Here is an 18,316-nt window from a genome sequence, read left to right as displayed (position 1 = left end):
AGCTTGTACATAAGAAACCACATATAAGAGTTCACACCGCGGCTGTGTGTTACATATTGAACTCTACTTTCCTTCACTCTCATCTTTAAAAGGAAAGCTCTTCCATGGTAACTGCATCACTAAATAGCAGCAGAAAGGTTTGCGCCTCAGCGGAGGGAGGAACCGGTAAGAACAGGAAGGACGTGGGCTCTGAGATGCTGTCTGCTGCTTGCTCTCAGCGCCTGCTCATCTCCCTACCCTGCACCCCTCACAGCTCAGCCTCCACTCCTCGGCCAACAGACGGACCACTTAACTGAATGGCCCAGGCGGTTATATCCAAGACCTAGTTTGTCTGCATTTTTCTTACCCTGAAATAGCTGCTTTTATTTATTTTATTATTTATTATTTAATCAGACTAAATGCTCCTTTGAATATGAAAATGGAGGTGCTAGAAGAAGCATATGGAAGCTAAAGAGGAGACATGGCAAGGTGACGAGGTGATAGTCTCCTAGAACCCAAGTTATGAAGGACCACCATTGGAGGCTTAGGGCACTGAAGAGGCAAAAGAAAAAAGAAAAGAAAGACGTTTTTAGCCTTCAGCCCAAAAATGCCTTATTTACTCCCAATTATCCCCAGTATTTATTACATATTTGCCATGTGCTTGCCATTATATCGACTGATTTTAATTCTTCAAAGGACTTGGAAATTATTCTCATAAATCACTGGCTGATTCCACTTTTCTCAGCCTTTGCACAATTTCTAATCTCAGCACCCAAAATAACAGACTTTTAAAACCCCTTGCGTACAGGCAGCATTATATCATCTCTCTAGCAAAATGTTATCTGTTAGCAAAGTCATCGTGTTCCTTTTAATGCACACACACAAGACATTTTAGGGTTTTTTTTTAATTTCTTCCTTCTTACTTACATTTTTTTTTTGGACCCAATTGATAAGATATAATTGCCCACTTAAACATACAAAGCCCGGTACCATCCATCCCTTGAGAACATTAATAACAACCTGTAAATACACAGAGCAGAATCTTAACATCACCTGCCATGGCTTCTCCCCTCTCTCTCCGTCTCTCTCTCCTTTTTCTCCCTTTCCTCGTCTCCTCCTCTTCCTTCAAACTTCTCTCCCGCCCATCCTTCCTTCTCCTCCAATGATACGCCTCCTTCTATACTGTACCTGCCCCTCACCTGTACTTTACAAATTCAATGGGGAGGTGGTTCTGGTGAAGTCACCTGAGTTCTGAGAATGTGACTAGGCAGCTGTCCTTGGGGCAGTGGAATTAGCATCAAAATACAGATAACTTCAGGGCAAACCACAACATTTTCCCCCTTTTTGTCCAGTTAAAAAAAAGCCTTTTCACTCATATATAATTGGAGTACAATTATTACCATTCTACAATTTATAAAGCATAAGATATTCTCAACACCGAGTCCATCACTATATCAGTTAAACAGAACATTTAGTTATTCATTCCAGCTTAAGAAAGGTTTAAAATCTATATTATATCTTGGCTAGCTTATATACTATCTGATAACTATCCAATAAAATATGTAAATACAGAGTTATACAGCCTAATAGGCTATGAGACTATAATCAGTCTTCAACTCTGTCAGAAATCTGGGAATGACCAAATATCTATACACATAAGAAGCCTAACACGGCTTCCAGAACTGAGAGGTTGTAGAGACAAATCTCCGCTAGCACAGTCCCCTGTTAGCAACATGTGAGCGCAAGTCTTCAGCCTTCTGGCCCAAAATCAACTGACAGACTCTTGAAATGCAGATTTTGAAAGGCTGATCACCCTGTCTTGGCAGGGTTTATCAGTCAACTATTCTGCATAATTTGTCCTTTTCTGAACATTATTAGTCTGCAGATGAAACAGGCAGTTTTGTCCAGTGGCTGCCTAGACACAAAGGATTGCCTCACCTGGAGGTAGAGATGTTCAAATTCTTCGTTAAATCCACCAAAGGGGAACTGTTAGGAGCAGATATGTCTCAACAAAAGATAAATACCTTTAAATCTCAAATTTTGTGGATTTCTGACGTTTTTGAAAACCATCTATCTATATAAGACAATCTGGACTGTTATCTCCATATCCTAAATTTTTTCTTGAAAGTACTCTCACAAACTCAGAGCCATGACTTTGCTATTTGAATCTTAACTCACAGGTGTAATCAACTCAGAAGTTTGTAATGACAACAATAGAAGAACTGGCTCTAAACCTTGTACTTTTAAACTCTTTTGACAAATAAATTCTATATCAAAACAAAGATATAAGCTTAGTTACCAAATGAGATTACAACTGTATAACTCAATCTAGCTAATTCCTCCCTGTAAATTACCATTTCTAAATTCCTCATAAAAACAACTTTAGAATAACCACTTTCAGCCCCCCAAAGTCCAGGGAATTGAGACGATGACTCCTCCATAACTTCTTCAAGCTGTACATGGGCATTGAGATATCCTTGGGGGTATGGGGGTAGGAAGAATGAAGCAAATGCTGTAGCCAATGTATCCTGACTGGACCCAGTTGAAAGTCCTTGAGACCAGGAATCCAAGTAGGCACACTCTGTAAAATACAACTCTCAAGACAAAAGTTTAGAATCGAGATATCTTTTTGTTTGATTCTCCTGAATAAAATTTTCAGGCGGTCTACCTCTATCAAATCTGATCAGTATGACTCTGTGAGGTTTCCAGAGCCTCATCACACTTTTTAAAAACACAAAGACAAAATCTTTCTCCCAAAATACTGTGTTCCTTAGTCTGAAACTAGAAAAGCTTGTATCTTGCACTCTCTGCCAGAGTAATAATATAACCATAAAAGTCAAAGTCACACCCATCATGAAGACTAAACAAATTTTTAAAAAGGAAGTAAGCTAAACAATGAGCCTGATAGGCTTTTGTACTCTATGATATCAGGAAATGAACCCAAAATTCCCGTTAAGAGAATTCGAGCTTCCTGTTGTGGTAAATATCAAAAGTAACCACAAACCCTTACTAGCCGGCATCAATGAGCCACATGGCCTTTAGCGGGGTAATTCATAAAACAAACCAAATACCTTTTATCAATTCCAGTATCAATATGCAACACATCAAACCAGGACTTTAGCCCAAAATATCTCAATCTGTCAAACTCTCTACTCGGAGCCACAGATTTTTATTTAACCTTAACAACTTCTATAATATATGTCTGCATTCACTCTGCCTGGTGTTACAGACATTTCATCACAACTCTCTACTTGGAGTTAGTGACTAATTTTTCCCTATCTGAGTTCCGAACCATAGATGAAAATCCCCACCTGATTCAGGTAATCTCTTTACTCTCTTCTTTCTAAAAACAAACTCAATCACCTTTTAATAATACCTGTAATTAAGAAGTAGCTTGTTTAACTAGGATTTCAACCCAAAATTCCCGTGGAGCCCATGTTAAAAAGAATATGAGTATCCTGAAAGACTTTCTAAACAACTTTCTTTAAAAAACAGCTTTAAATCTCTGACTCTCTGGTCTGCTATTACTTCTCACACAGCAGGGGACCTACAGCCTGCCAGCCCAGGTGGCTTCCCCTTTCTTTGTTTGAATTCCCCTGCTTAAGATATCACATGACTTAACATGGCGCCAGCCTCCTTTTACTTAGAAAATAAAAACTTTCTCTCAACTCTTAGGATTACTAGTGGATTCTTGCCCATCACCTTGGCTCGCCATCTGTTGTTGTAAAAATATAAAAATAAAAAGTATTGTTGGTCTTTTACCCCGCTGGGTCTACACCTCGGTGCCCCAAGATATCTGCTAGATATCTTGGCGGAAACAATCCCAACTCCATGGCGGCCCAGACCAGTCGCCCCACACTCCATTACATTACTTAAATCTACACATTAAAGAACACACAACACAATAATCTTTGACTCAATTGATAAGATATAATTGCCCACTTAAACATACAAAGCCCGGTACCATCCATCCCTTGAACATTAATAACAACCTGTAAATTCACAGAGCAGAATCTTAACATCACCTGCCATGGCTTCTCCCTTACTTACATTTTAAAGATTAAAAACCAACAAAATTTTCTATTTCAGTTTAATTCATACCCTTTGATCATGGGGCCAAATGTATCTACATTTCTATTGCTGACAAAGGATTTGCTTTTTTCATCATAACATTTTTATTGATTTCTCTGGGATTTTCACCTCATGTGCCCCGATCATATTCACGTCATAGTCCTTCCGTGTTTGCCGCCCCCCCCCCCGCGCGCCCACAACCCTTGTGACCCTCCCCAAAGAAGTATAAATAAAGATAAGAATGAAACAAACACAGAAGTCTAATTTGTGTGATCCATATTCTCATCGGAGCGTGTCCAGACTCTCAGCGGCCAGCCCCTTAAACTGAGCACACACTCTTTCCCTCTTCACCCTCTCCAAGAGGCCTTCAATTGTGAAGAGCCACACTTGGGCATCTTAAGACTTTTCTTTCCTGGCTCCCTCTATAGGCTTTAACTTTTTTGTAGTGGTGGTGGTCGGACGTAGGAGTAGGTGGGGGTCGGACGTAGGTGTGGGTAGGGATTGTCCCAGAAACCTTCGCAGCTCTTCCCAACCGCAATGTCTGTCTGCAGTCATCTCTGTCACAGCAGAAGCACTGCCCCCACCTTGCTCTTTACAGTCACTTTACAGTCTTTACAGAGCACTGACTCTCGATGGTCTCTGGTGGTAGCTCAGGCTTACAACATGGCTGCCAGCTGCAGTGGGACCATGGAATCAGATCCGGTCCTCAGAGGCAGCCTGGACCATGAACATCAACCTGGCCCAGGTGGCAGGGAGGCGTGGCCTCCTGGGGCGGCACAGCCCACAAGCACCCACACGGTCGGTCCCACAGCTCTGACATCCACATGGTCTTTGGTAACAACATGGGCCATTGACTTCAACACAGCCTCAGAAGTAGCAGGACCATGGCACAAAGTTTTCTTTAATTCACCAATATTTCATGAGATTTATTCATTTTAATTACCTTTTGATATTCAAATATAAATATATCTAACATTTAAATACTGCTAAATATGCTCTATTGTTAATAGTTAGGATGCTTGTAGAAGCTCTCACAACACTAAAAAAAATAAAAGTAAAAAAATCTTTGTCCTTAACTCAGGTAATTTCATTGAGAAGTAACCACATTAAATGGTAACTACGTTAAATAAATAAAGGGAAATGTCATTTGACTTCATTAACGTTGCATAAAACAAAAACTCATGTGAGTACATAAATGTCCTTGTAAAGTACATTTAAAGGGGAAAATGGTAAATCTAATTCAAGTCTTTGTTACTTAATTTGCTTTGGGAGGAGAATGATTTGTCTTTTTACAGACATTATGAACACATACTACCGATACCAGACCGCTTGAGAAAAAATACAAGATTCCTGTGAGCTGATTTCAGACCTTACAGTGAACTCCAAGAGCAAAGCCCGTATAATATGTAGATCTGACTTAAGACCCAGTGCATGTCACAGATACCCACTGTATGGTTTTGTACTTGCCAAAAGTCTGCTAACAGCCCCCGATGTCAGTCTTGTCAACTGTACGTTTTTAATCGGCATGGAAAGGGAGCTCTATGGAAAAATCTACTTCAGGTTAATTGAGATAGAAAGATGCGCCTTAAATGTACCTACTACCATCCCATGAGCTGGAGTCCTGAACTGAATAGAAAGAGAAAAGCAAGCTGAGCCCATTCAGCTTTCTCTGCTTCTTGACCACAGATATAACATGGCCTGGGGATTGGGGATTGTGCCTTGTCCCCTCTGTTGAGCTGTACCCTTGGGAATCCTGAACCAAAATAAACCCTTCCTTCCTTAGCTTGGTTTTATCGGGTGTTTGGTCCCAGCCACACTTAACTAGACTACCTTCTTCTCCTGTAACAATTTACATACCTGGTAAACACATATTGGGGTGCTCTCCAGTGATATCAGAAAACAAAGATCAATATTCAGAGAGTGGTCAGATCATAAACAGGAACCAAACTCATTTTGTCTGAGTTTTCTGCCTTGGCAGAGATACCTTGTCTCTCCTGCAGAAGACAGAGTATGGAAAACCATCACGTTTAATGGAGAGGGGGCAGTAGCATCTGTATACACACAGTTGGGTTCCATGTAGCTCAAAAGCAGAAGTTCCTAGCACATTGTGCCCAGTAGTGGAACGCTGGCCTTGTTTAGTAGTAACAGTGCAGTACAACCACTGATCTGAGCTGGAAAACAGCTCTTCCCTCTGTTCCCTCTTCCCACATGAGCTAACTCCTTTTGTGTAAGAACTCCAGAGACACAGGAGGGTTTCTTCTCCCTTCTTGAAGTTTTCCCTTGGCTAGCACCTTATGGTAAGGGTAGGATTCAGAAAATGAATATTTATCTGTCATTCTTTTTTCCTCTTAGAGAACCCGGTCACACCGTGGAGCCTGGACTGACCTTGAACTAGAATCCTCATCCTCATGAGCATGCTCATGTGTATCTGGTTCATTCTTCTTTAGACAATATCCCTCTCACCAGATGAAAACTACCATCAATATCCATCAATTACCTAATTAAAAATCTTAAATACACGAAACCTGATACCTTGCCAATTTGATGGATTACTAATCATTTTTTTTGGTTCTTTTTTTCGGAGCTGGAGATCAAACCCAGGGCCTTGCGCTTCCTAGGCAAGGGCTCTACCACTGAGCTAAATCCCCAGCCCCATTACTAATCATTTTTAAGGAACACATATAATTTTAATACCTTGCACAGTTGGGAGATTGTTGGATAAATTGGAGAAGTTTCTCTTTTCTTTAAAAGCCAAATGTATAGCAATGAAACATTCTATGTTTAGCTTCTATTACCATTTGACAGTTTTATGACAAATTATAAGTCTATTATATTGTTTGAATTCCTAAATAGTCAATCAACTACAAAAAATATACTGGAAAAGGTTTTTTCTTCTTTTGCCCTTATTCTGTGGACAATCTGAGCCTTTAATAATTACTCTTAAAAGGCCTCGCTCATTTTCCATGGCCCATAACCAGGATCCAAGATAGTATTCCATTTCTTACTCCTGCAGTCCGCCTTGAGTGACTTCCAAGCTAAATAAGATGAAAAGCCTTGGGCAGTCTGTGTTTATGCATGGTGGATCACTGAACTGAGTACCATTTCTGAGCCTCTTCTTATGCAGCTCCTGCACACACCCCCACCCCCTTCTCTACGGACAAAAGACAGCTTTTTGAGCACCTCAACAGAACATGGTCCTCAGGTCTTCATTAAAACAGCTGTGATGTTGCTGTCTCTGGATGCAAAACATTTGCTTTTATAAACAGCTTGTCCAATAAGGAGTAGGTATGGTCCACACATCGTGTCTTCTGTATGCCTGGACACACACACACACACACACACACACACACACACACACACACACTGCACAATTCTCCTCTTATGTTAGTCAGTAACAGAATGGAGCAAAGACATACTCCAAGAAACAGTCAGAACCACAGTGTCCCTTTTGTGATAGCATACGGTAGAGGGACTAACATGGTATAGGAAATGGTCCATTCTGTCTCTAAGAGTGGCCCTCCAGGCACAGTCAGAAGACATTCTTTCTCTATTTCCCCCACAGATAAATGCTAGCTAGTCCCCTACCACATGCTTGGTATGCAGTGAATGTTCAGTAAACGACTGTCTGTGCATGGATTCAAGAAGGTGGATTTTTATGGGCTGGAATTAGGCTAACACATCTGAGGAAAACACTGTCTGACTTAGCATCTAGACGCCATTCCTCAGATTTATCTATAACTCCACCTTTGCAAAGCCTTTTTGTGTCTAATCACCTGCAGAAAATCTCTTTTGCCACCCACTCTCTTACAATTTAAAAATTAAAAGGCCCTTTGGATATTTTAAAATATTCTCTTGGACAGAATTTCAAGTCTTGCTTATTTGCCTGTCTCCATGTAATAACTGCAGAACTGGAACACACGCAGTTTTCAGAATCCAGGTCCAATGGGGCTAAAGCAGAGTTGGTCACGCTAGAGATACTAAATCTCAATGGGCTGTTTTAACAATGCACTGCCCGAGGCGGATATTTAGCTCCATCTGAGAACTATAGGCAAACATTCCAGTTTTCACCTTTACCAACTTGTGGAAAGATTCTTCCAAAATACACAAAAATCCAGGCTTGGGTGACTGGCAATTCTGTCAATAAGCTCAGATTTTTCTCCCCTCCCCATGCTCTCATGAACCCCAGGGCAGCAGTTAACAAGACAAAACCAACTCTCCCTCTCTCCTTCTTCCTCGTCTCCCACCATGTTACATTAGTTCAGTTGTAATCTAATGCAGTGGGTAGCAATTTGGGTTAAATTCTATTCATGTTAGTGGCAAAAATAAAAATGGCCAAATTCTAGACCAAGGCCAAGAAACTAGACAATGTGTTTCTTTTTGACAGTAAGAAAATTATTATTTCTCCCACCCAGAGAAACGGCTCAGTGGATAAAGACTCTGGCCACTGAGACCCATGATAGGAGTTCAGTCCCCAGGATACACATGGTAGATGGAAATACATCAAGTTGTCCGCTAACATCCACACACAAACTCTGCACCTACACCCGAACACACACAAAATGATGATCATCGTGATGATGGTGATGGTGGTGGTGGTGGTGGTGAGCTGGAGAGATGACTCAGCAGTCAAGAGCACTGACTGCTTTTCCAGAGGACCTGGTTTTCATTTCTAGCACCCACAGAGCTGCTCAGAACCATTTGTAACTTCGGTTCCAGGGAGCAACATCCTCTTCTGGGCTCTGAGGGTCCCATGCAGGCACGTGATAAACAGACATGCTTACAGATAAAACATCCCTACACAAAAATAATTACTAGGGAATAAATGTCTCTTTAAAAATAGAGAAAATACCTTTACTAGAATGACTGTTCACAAAATGTAAGTGCGTGGTACATTCCTATCATCCCCAAGATTCAGGGGGTTGGGAAAGAGGATTAGGAGATCAAAACCAGTGTTGGCCACATAGCAAGACCCTGTCTGGGGGAGTGTGGGGAGATGATTAGATGTTTACTCAGACTTAAACCAGGGCATAGAGAAAATTCACATACAGATGAATAAAACTATTTGTCTTTCAAAAGGGGTTTTTTTAATTGCTTATATATACACCATAAGAGACTTAAAAATGCCCAAACGATGTAGAAAATTCTCAGCTTTTTAATTTCAACTATAGATATTATTGTTCTCTGTCCCAGCCAGGTAGCAGCGGTGCACGCCTTTAATCCCAGCATTCGGGAGGCAGAGGCAGGTGGATCTCTGTGAGTTCCAGGCCAGCTTAGTCCATAGAGTGAGTTCCAGAACAGCCAGAGCTACACAGAGAAACCCTGACTCAACAAAACAAACAACAACAACAAAAAACAAAAACAAAAACAAAAAGAACGAAAGAAAATCAAACAAACAAAAAACAAAATAAAAAACAGAAAAACTAAACAATAGATCTTGACTTCCTCACTTTGGGCTTCAGCTGATACTTGTCTTTGGTCATTCCATTTATGTCTGTCCTGACTCTGCTGCTGCTGCTGCAGCTGCAGCTGCTGAGCCTAACTGGCTCTGCCCACTTGAAGCCGCCCCAGGAGCAGCTCCGGGTCCTGGATATCACCATTGGGCTCACTTCCTGCTTCATGCGTTGTCTTCAGTCTGCGGGCTGGGTCCTGTCACACCTGGAGGGCTATGAGAAGCTGTTTCCCCCTCATCCTTTGACTAGACCACCTTGATCACGTTTCCTGCATTCCTGGCTGGGATTCCCTGGGACCATGTTATTCAATTCCAGTCACCTTTTCTGCAATCATGACCTCTCGATGTCTCCATGGTGACAACTGGGACCACATATATTGGTTCTATATATATATTCCCCCTTTGTAACAATAAAGTCTATTTAAACCTTGAAAAAAAACCAACAACAAAGCACTGTCCCTTGTCCCACTAATAGCACACCCAATTTTTGAACAGAGGGAGCAGAATGGGTAGCTGATAACATTCAGAAGCAGAGATACTGAATCGTTTTGTTCCTATGGCCATTCGTGGGCAAGGTAACTATAGCAACTTGGTTGCATCAAATGAATATTGCCCTATTTTACTTCAAATTAGGTAAATAAACATAGCGTTTCAGAATTACGGAATTAGCCCTCACTTGTCACATTGAACATGCCCAATCTCAGAGTATAAATTTTCACATTTTAGCAATGCTAGAATGTTTAAATTGATTATTATTCAGTATACTTTTTTTGCTTAATCTAATAACAAGAGCACTATTGTGTCAAACATTACAAAACCAAATGTTATAATTCCGTTGTAGATATTTTACTTATTTAGATGCAGTACTAGGGAGAGAGATCTAGTTAAGCATTGGGACTCTTTCTAGAAGTTTATTTCAAATATGTATCAGAGCTGCCCTCCCCCTCCACACACATCATTCTCCTAAGTGACCCACTCGCACCAAGATGCCTTGTGCTGGAAACTGGGTAGCAGTGCTGTGTTGCCTTGAGAGCTCTGTCCGAGGTTCCAGCCCTGATTCTTCCGTTTGATAGCATCTGCCCAGCTGCAAGACAGTGCGAAAGTCACGTGACTGGTAACCAAAAGGCCTGGGCGGTTTGCTCTTCCGTGGACTGAGCAATGGTTGCTGGGATTGCTCACTTGGATTCTCCTCCTAGGATGGGATGTAACATATTCCATCTGACGCACTCAAGGCAAGAAAAGATATCATGATTAATTTGACAAATGACCCCAAAACCCAGCCCTGCTGCTTGGGAATTTTCCCCTTGAGTGCTTTGCTTAGAACAAGTTTATGTATCAAATAAGAAAGAGACTTGTTTCATTTGACCACAGAGTGTAAGCATGCTGACGTTTCACAAGAGGTTTCTTCTTTTTAAGCCCATTTCTGTTCCTTCCTTCTTCTCTTCCTCCCCTCTTCTTCCTCCTCCCTCCCTCCTCCCCCCACCCCTTCATCCCACCCATGAATGTTTAACGCAGAAGAAAGCAGTCCTAGGTTTAGGCTCATACCAAATCACCTGTGTTGCTGGTCATTTTCCTTTTTAATGAAAAGAACGTTATTCTCGAAACCAAGAAGAATGTCCGTTTTCACACGCATCAGAAGGTAAGCTATATATGTTATGCATGCGCACGTGGAAATCGTGGAGATATAGAATCATTTCCTGCTCTGACCAGTTTTTTACCACATGCACTTCGGTAGCACCAATTCATATTATTCTGCAATAATCGCCATTACCCAGAGCCATTTCGTTTTCCTAAACTGGAATTTTAAACCACTAAACCATAAATACTAATTCCCTCTCCTCCCATTCAGTTCTCTGTGGATTTGACTAAGGACTCTCTATATATAAATAAAATTATACAGCCTTTGTCTTCTTGTTAAAGCTTATTTTACACAACATTATGATTTTTGAGATCCACATGTGTTGAGAGGGTGAAGGGAGTTATGTAACACTATGGCCTTAATCTTCATACTGGCTTTTGAGTTATTATTAGGAAGTAGAGGGAAGAAATTATTTAGAACAGGAAGGCAAAAAAGATTCATGGGCTAGTATGAACACTGCTGCTGTGAGTGCCACTGGATGAATATCTTTTCAGGTCCTGATTTCACTTCTTTTAGTCTTTCAAAATCTTTCTTTTATTATTTACATGTATTTTTATGTGTGCACTATGTGTTTGGGGGCACACAGGTATGTGGGGGTAAGAAGGCAACTTTGTGGAATCTGTTCTTTCTTTGAACCTTTCTGTGGGTTCCAGGAATTGAACTCAGATCATCAGGCCTGCTGGGCAAACATCTTATTTGATGAGCCATCTTGATGTCCCCTAAATTGAATGATTTGGTCTTTTACTATGAATAGGATTGCTGGTTCGTATTGTAATTTCATTAAGCAGTTGTCATTTTATTTTTGAGACACTCTCACTGTGCCATCCTAAATGGACTGGAACTGTCTGTGTGGAACAATCTAGCCCCGAGTTTATGGCAATCCTCTTGCTTTGACTTCCAGAGAGCTGACATACTCAGCAATCCATTTTAAGTTTTGAGAGAATTAAAAACCGTTTCCCCAGTAGTTACATGATCTCATTTGGCTCCAGATAATGCATGAGGCTTCTACTTTCTCTGCATACTCTCCAACACTTGTTAGTTTTCGCTTTTTTAAAAAAAGAAGATTCATTTAAGAGCTGGACATGGTGACTCACCCAGCTCTCAGGAGGCAGAGGCAAACAGATATTTGAGTTTGAGGACAGTCTGACCTACAAAGTAAGTTCCAGGATAGCCAGGTCTACACAGAGAAACCCTGTCCCCAATAAAACGAACAAAAAAGGAGGTCATCACAAGAGTTTAAACTTCAACGTCGAGCTGACTCCAGAGCCCACTCTGGTTTCAAAATTAATCAGTTGATTAATTAATGAAAATAGGTACCATCCCAAATGGTGTATATGCTCACCTTTTCCCTCTAAGGGATCAATTCTAGGGATTTAATTTCTCCTTCTTCCTCTCCCTCTCCTTCCCTCTCCCCTCTCCTCCCCCCTTTCCTCCTCTTCCTCTCCCTCTCCCCCTCTCCCTTGCCTGCACAATCGAAAAGTCCCACTCGACTCCCTGCCCAGCCACTGGCTCTACAGCAATTCTTTATCACCAATCGAAGACAGCTGGGAGCAGGGACCCTCAGTTTTGGAAGTACAGCTTTTAGAAACCAAATTAGACCAAGCATTAGAACCAATTCTCAACAATCAACATACTGGTTTTTAACATCTGGAAAACAATACTTCGACAGAAGAAAAGAACCATTCTGGTACTGTACCTTAACCACCATCATTTGTCCTTCATCTGGTGGTGATCTGTTTCATCAAGACACTGCAGTTAGCAAAGCTTCCAAGCTTTCTGAAAACACCTAACACATTCTATCCTATGTTCTATGGAATACCATAACCTGTTTATTTGACTCATTGTGATGAGCAGGAAATACTTAAAAATGAATGTTTTTTCCATTACCTTCTGCCCCATCACTTTACTCATAATTTAGTGCATTTCCAAACCGTTAGAGAAGCTGCCTCAGTGGATGGAGATTAACATGGAGACCATCAGCTGTACAACATGTAAAGCTAGGAGACTGCAGAGTTCTCTGTCCTAAGTGGGACATCTATGCCATACTTGCAAGGCTCAAGGATCATCATGGAAGAAGGAGCCAAAAGACTGTAAGATATAGAGGCAGTAGATGGGTATATCAGAATATTTTCATTCTCAAATATGAACTCACAATTGTCACAGCATGCACAAGAACTAGCCAAGACCAAGCCTAGACAAAAATCTCAGCTTGGAGCGGGAAGGAGATCAGGAAGTCCCACTCCTAGCTGAGGAGTTATTGATAATTGGTATTTGCTAGCAGAGAAGTGCATCTTTTTTAAGGGTCTGGCTTTTTGAAGGGTGACCATATTTCAATGGATGGCACAATGCAATTGAGCTTCATGGGCCATTTTAAAAAAAGTGGGCTAGAGAGACGACTTAATGATCACTTGTTGATCTTCTAGAAGACCTGGGTTTGATTCCCAGAACCCACCTAGTGGCTTCTAAACATCCACAACTCCAGATATAAGGAATTCGACACCCTCTTCTGACCTCCATGGGTAGCGGGCATGCATATGTTATGCTTATGTACATGCTCATCCACGTACGTACACGTAAAATAAATCCAAGCACCCTTGGGTGTTTTGTTTTGTTTTGTTTTGTTTTGTTTTGTTTTGTTTTGTTTTGTTTTGTTTTTGAAGCGGGGGAGGCATAGAGATGGGATGAATCTGGCAGGAGTTAAGGAGGTGAGTATGGGGAAAATATAATCAAAATACATTGTAGAAATTCTCAAATAATTGATAAAAATGCTTTTTAAAATGTGGTAGGAAACTTTATTTTATTCTGCACATAACTGGGATTTGATGCTTTGTGTGTCTGGATGATGCTTAAAACAAGTCTAAGTGGATGAATAGTTTGAGATTCTTACAAAATCATGTGGAAGGGCCACTCCCCATTGTGCCCCTTCCTTAACTTTAGAAAATTTTACAATCTGCTCATTGTGTTCCTTGACCCCTTCTCAACTCAACATTTACCTCTTTGCTCTTAAGTTCCAGCTCAGCTGCTTTTTACACCAGCAACTCAGCTGTCCTACTTATTTCTTTATTGTTGTCACTGATCTGTTGGGCACAATATCAGTCGTATACTCTCATAATTATATGACAAGACTAGTTCACTTATTTCTTTTCCCTACCCTTTTCAAACTCCCAACATTCATTGTAATTTGGTATTTCATGAGTCCAGAAAACCATTGGGGTTCCTTGATATGAACACAGGACCACAAAACACTGGAATTTAGGGGACATGGGGACACCGAGGAAAGCAAATGCCAGTTAGGTTAAAGGGCTTATTCAGAGTTGATGAGCACCAGGTCAGGAATGAGAAGTTATAGTTACTGATTCCAGGTGCCTTTGCTCCACATGTCTCTTCTCATTGGCAAAAGCCCATAGTGGTGACTGATACCAGACAGAGCTATGAAGAGATTGCATTCCAAGAATACAAGCATGTGGTTAAAACCATATCCAGGAAGGGCCCTCAACCCCGTCTGTGTACCCCAGGGCTGATAAATGTGTCTTTCTTAGAGCAGAGTATTCATGTCAAAGCAGAGAGTAAATACACGTTCCTAAGACTTCAGTCAGCCTACCTCAAACTATTGATCCTGCCTTTTCTTTTATTTACCTCCTATTGTTCAGTAGATATTCTATGCTCTTATTAGTTTATTGTAAGTGTCAGAAACTAGACTATAAACCCCTGGGGAGTAGAGCCTTTGTCAACATCATGGAAGTTGACTCCCAAGTGTCTGAAATAGTTCGTCAGAAATAGAATAGGTACAGACTCCAAGGCATCATGCTATTAAATCAATAGTAACAACTTTACAAAGGATATATAAACCACAGAACTGACAGATTAGATCTTAACTAAAGCTTCACTGTCTAATACAGTAACCATGAGCTACATGTAGTCATTAAGTACTTGAGATGCGGCTAGTGTGAATAAAAAATGTGTTTCCCTTGTTTTGATGTGACATCAAGTCTTCCAGGCATGGCATGTGTCCTGGTTTCATTCTGTTGCTGTGATAAAATACCCTTTAAAAAACAGCTTAGGGGAGAAAACATTTATTTTAGCTCATAACTCCAGGTTACAGTCCATTACTGTGGGGCAGTTATAGAAGCAGGAACCTGAGACAATCGGTCACATCCCATCCCATCAAGAGCAGAGAAAAATGCATGTAAGAATGCTTAATGAGGGGTTGGGGATTTAGCTCAGTGGTAGAGCGCTTGCCTAGCAAGCGCAAGGCCCTGGGTTCAGTCCCCAGCTCCGGAAAAAAAAAAAAAAAAAAGAAAGAATGCTTAATGACTACCTTTCTCTACTTAAAGAGTTCAGGGCTCCAAACCAGAGAATAGTTCTGTCCACTTCCAGGCTGGTTCTTACCGTACCAGTTAAAAGGCAATCAGAACTACCTCGCAACTACGTGCTCACAGATTAACTTGTTCTAGACAGTCACTCACTGAGACTCTTCCTAGATGATGCTAAGTCGTGTCAAGTTGAGAAACCATCACAGAAGAATGTTTTTCCTTTCCTTTCCAACCTGATACAGATATGTCCTCTCTTTCCTCCTTCCCTTCTTCCTTCCTTATTCCCTCCTGACCTGTTTTCCTTCCTTCCATCCCTCCTTCTCTACCTTCTCTGTTTTCATGTCTCTTACTGTATGTTTGGAATTAAACCTCAGAACCGCACATGAGCTAGACAATCTCTCTACCACTGACCCACACTCTCAGTACTCAGTTCTTGGTTTGTATTTTAGCTATAGTGTCCCCAAACCAATTACATCTCGTGTGACAATCTGTTGGTGGACTGTCATGGCTTTTTTTTTTCACATATGACAGTTTCTTTTTTCAAGTCTTCTGCATTCACTCTGCTTCCTGAAGAACTATTCACAAGAACACTTCCAGACTTTCAGGAATAACCTGATGTTTGGTCATATGCCATGGGGCAGCCAGTAGCCAGGAGACCTCTCAGTAAAAAACTCTTCTGAGTCAGGCATAGTGGCACATGTCCTTGTAACTCCAGCACTTGGGAGAATGAAGCAGGACAATTTATGTTAGCTTGAGGGTAGCCTGCACTATGTAGTGATTTTCAAAGTCAGTCTAGGCTACATACTACAAAACAAGTCCATATGTTGAACAAAACAGTATAAAACAGACAGAAAGACAGAGACAGAAAGACAGGAAGACAGACAGAGAAACAGAAATAGAGAGACAGAGAAACAGAGACAAAGAGACAGAGATAGAGAGACAGAAAAACAGAGAAACAGAAACAAAGAGACAGAGATAGAGAGACAGAAAGACAGAGAAACAGAAACAAAGAGACAGAGATAGGGACACAGAAAAAGAGACAGAGAGAAACAGAAACAGATAGATAGAGGCACAGAGAGAAACAGAGAAATAGACACACACACAGAGATCGAGACAGAGACAGAGAGAAAGAGAGAGACAGAGAGACAGAGAGAGACAGAGAGAGAGTTGAGCCTGATATGGCTGTGACTCAATTCTTTTTTTTTTTTTTGGTTCTTTTTTTCTGGAGCTGGGGACCGAACCCAGGGCCTTGCACTTCCTAGGCAAGCGCTCTACCACTGAGCTAAATCCCCAACCCCCTGTGACTCAATTCTTACAGTAAATACGCCGTGCTCAACAACTATGAAACACCAACCTTAAATCTGTGTTCTTTGCTCCCTTCTGCAACACAGGCTGCAGGTATAATGTTCTGTAATAAGTATAATGTGTTGTTTATAAAAATGCATGGAAAATTATTAGAATTATCTTTTCAGTGTTTCTTTAATATGACTCCTGTCAGCCCTCAGCTCTTACAAGTATTTAGAAATGGCTTGCTCAGCAGTCTTCCAAAGTTTCCTCTGATATTCCAGAGACCTCACTTTGGAAGTTCTGAGCAGCCATAGAGCAGGGAGCTCTCCCCACCCCAGAACAAGACAAAACCAGGAAGTATTTATAGAGTCACTTGATTCATGGCAGATGTGAGAATTCCACTTTTCTTACAAAGAAGACAAGGAGCCTGTTACACGAGAATAACAAACAAACAGCCATAGGGTACCGAATGTCAACTCCAGGCTTATGATAAAAGAGCTATTTGAGTTAGCAGTGAACTCTGCTGGTAGAACGCCTGCCAGACATTCAGGAATAACTTGATGCTTGGTCTGAGTGTCCCTAGCCTATGGCTCTATGCCATGGGGCAGCCAGTGGCCAGGAGACTTGTCAGTGAAAAATGCTTCCGAGTCAGGCATAGTGGCACACATCCTTGTACCTCCTGCACTTAGGAGAAGATGTGGGTTCAGTTCCCAATGCTACATAACCTGGACACCTGTAAGCTCAGAACTCAGAGGGTAGAGACAGGAGAATCAGAAGTTCAGTCATTTGTGACTACCAAACAACTTGTCTTAAGTTTGACTTAAATGTTTCATAAAATAGACATGAATTCAACTGTATTTATTCTTCTTTTGGGTTGCCGGACCACATGTCACAGATATGACATAGTTTCTGATTTTCAGAGTTTTTAAATGCCAAGAAGACATAGGATGGCACCTATTTCAGGAAATGCAGTTTGCAATATGTACCACATTTAACATAATGGGGGGGGAGCATGGAATTAGCCTCAGTTTCTTTTAAGGTTTGTAGTAGTAAATGCCACTGTCTCAGACTGTTTGTCCTGCTATAAAAAAAATCACTGAGTTTAAATTATTCATTTATAAATTACATAAATCTATTTCACACCATTTAGGGGACTTGGAGCTCCAAGTTCAAGACACCAGCAGATCTGGTGACTGCTTCCAAGGTGATCTTTATGCTGCATCCTTGGGAGCAGACAGACAACCTACTCACATTGTTGTCTCTCGGAAGTAGAGCACTTACTCACATACAGGAGTCTGTAGGCTCAATTCCCATTATGGAGAGAAAGAAAGGAAAAAGAAAAGAAAGTCTTTCCTAGAACAGCATTGACTCTGTCAAACTCATTTTATCTTTAATTGAATGTATTTATTGTACTTGTGTAGCTGAGTTGCAAGCCAGGAGTGAGCAAGTCAGTAAGCAGCACTCCTCCTTAGCAGACCAATAAACAGCACTCCTCCATAGACTGCTTCAGTTCCAAGTTCCTGCCTTGAATCTTTGCCCTGACTTCCCTCACTGGCAGGGTGTGACCAGAGTTGAAAA

General features: G+C 41.1%; 1 long non-coding RNA gene across 28 annotated transcripts in view; it reads left to right on the top strand.

The window, feature by feature from the left end:
* LOC134482495 (uncharacterized) overlaps positions 1–18,316 on the top strand; it is a 53,480-nt gene that overhangs the window by 34,010 nt on the left and 1,154 nt on the right. For 25 of the 28 annotated variants that reach the window (XR_010058691.1, XR_010058683.1, XR_010058687.1 and 22 more), the window contains one exon: positions 1–6,574. This exon is cut by the window's left edge. This is a non-coding gene — a long non-coding RNA (uncharacterized LOC134482495). The other 3 variants (XR_010058674.1, XR_010058667.1, XR_010058671.1) reach the window with 2 other exon arrangements.

Source organism: Rattus norvegicus, chromosome 16 (genome assembly GCF_036323735.1).
Source record: "Rattus norvegicus strain BN/NHsdMcwi chromosome 16, GRCr8, whole genome shotgun sequence".
Classification (NCBI taxonomy): domain Eukaryota; kingdom Metazoa; phylum Chordata; class Mammalia; order Rodentia; family Muridae; genus Rattus; species Rattus norvegicus.
This window is presented reverse-complemented; position numbering and strand designations above follow the sequence as displayed.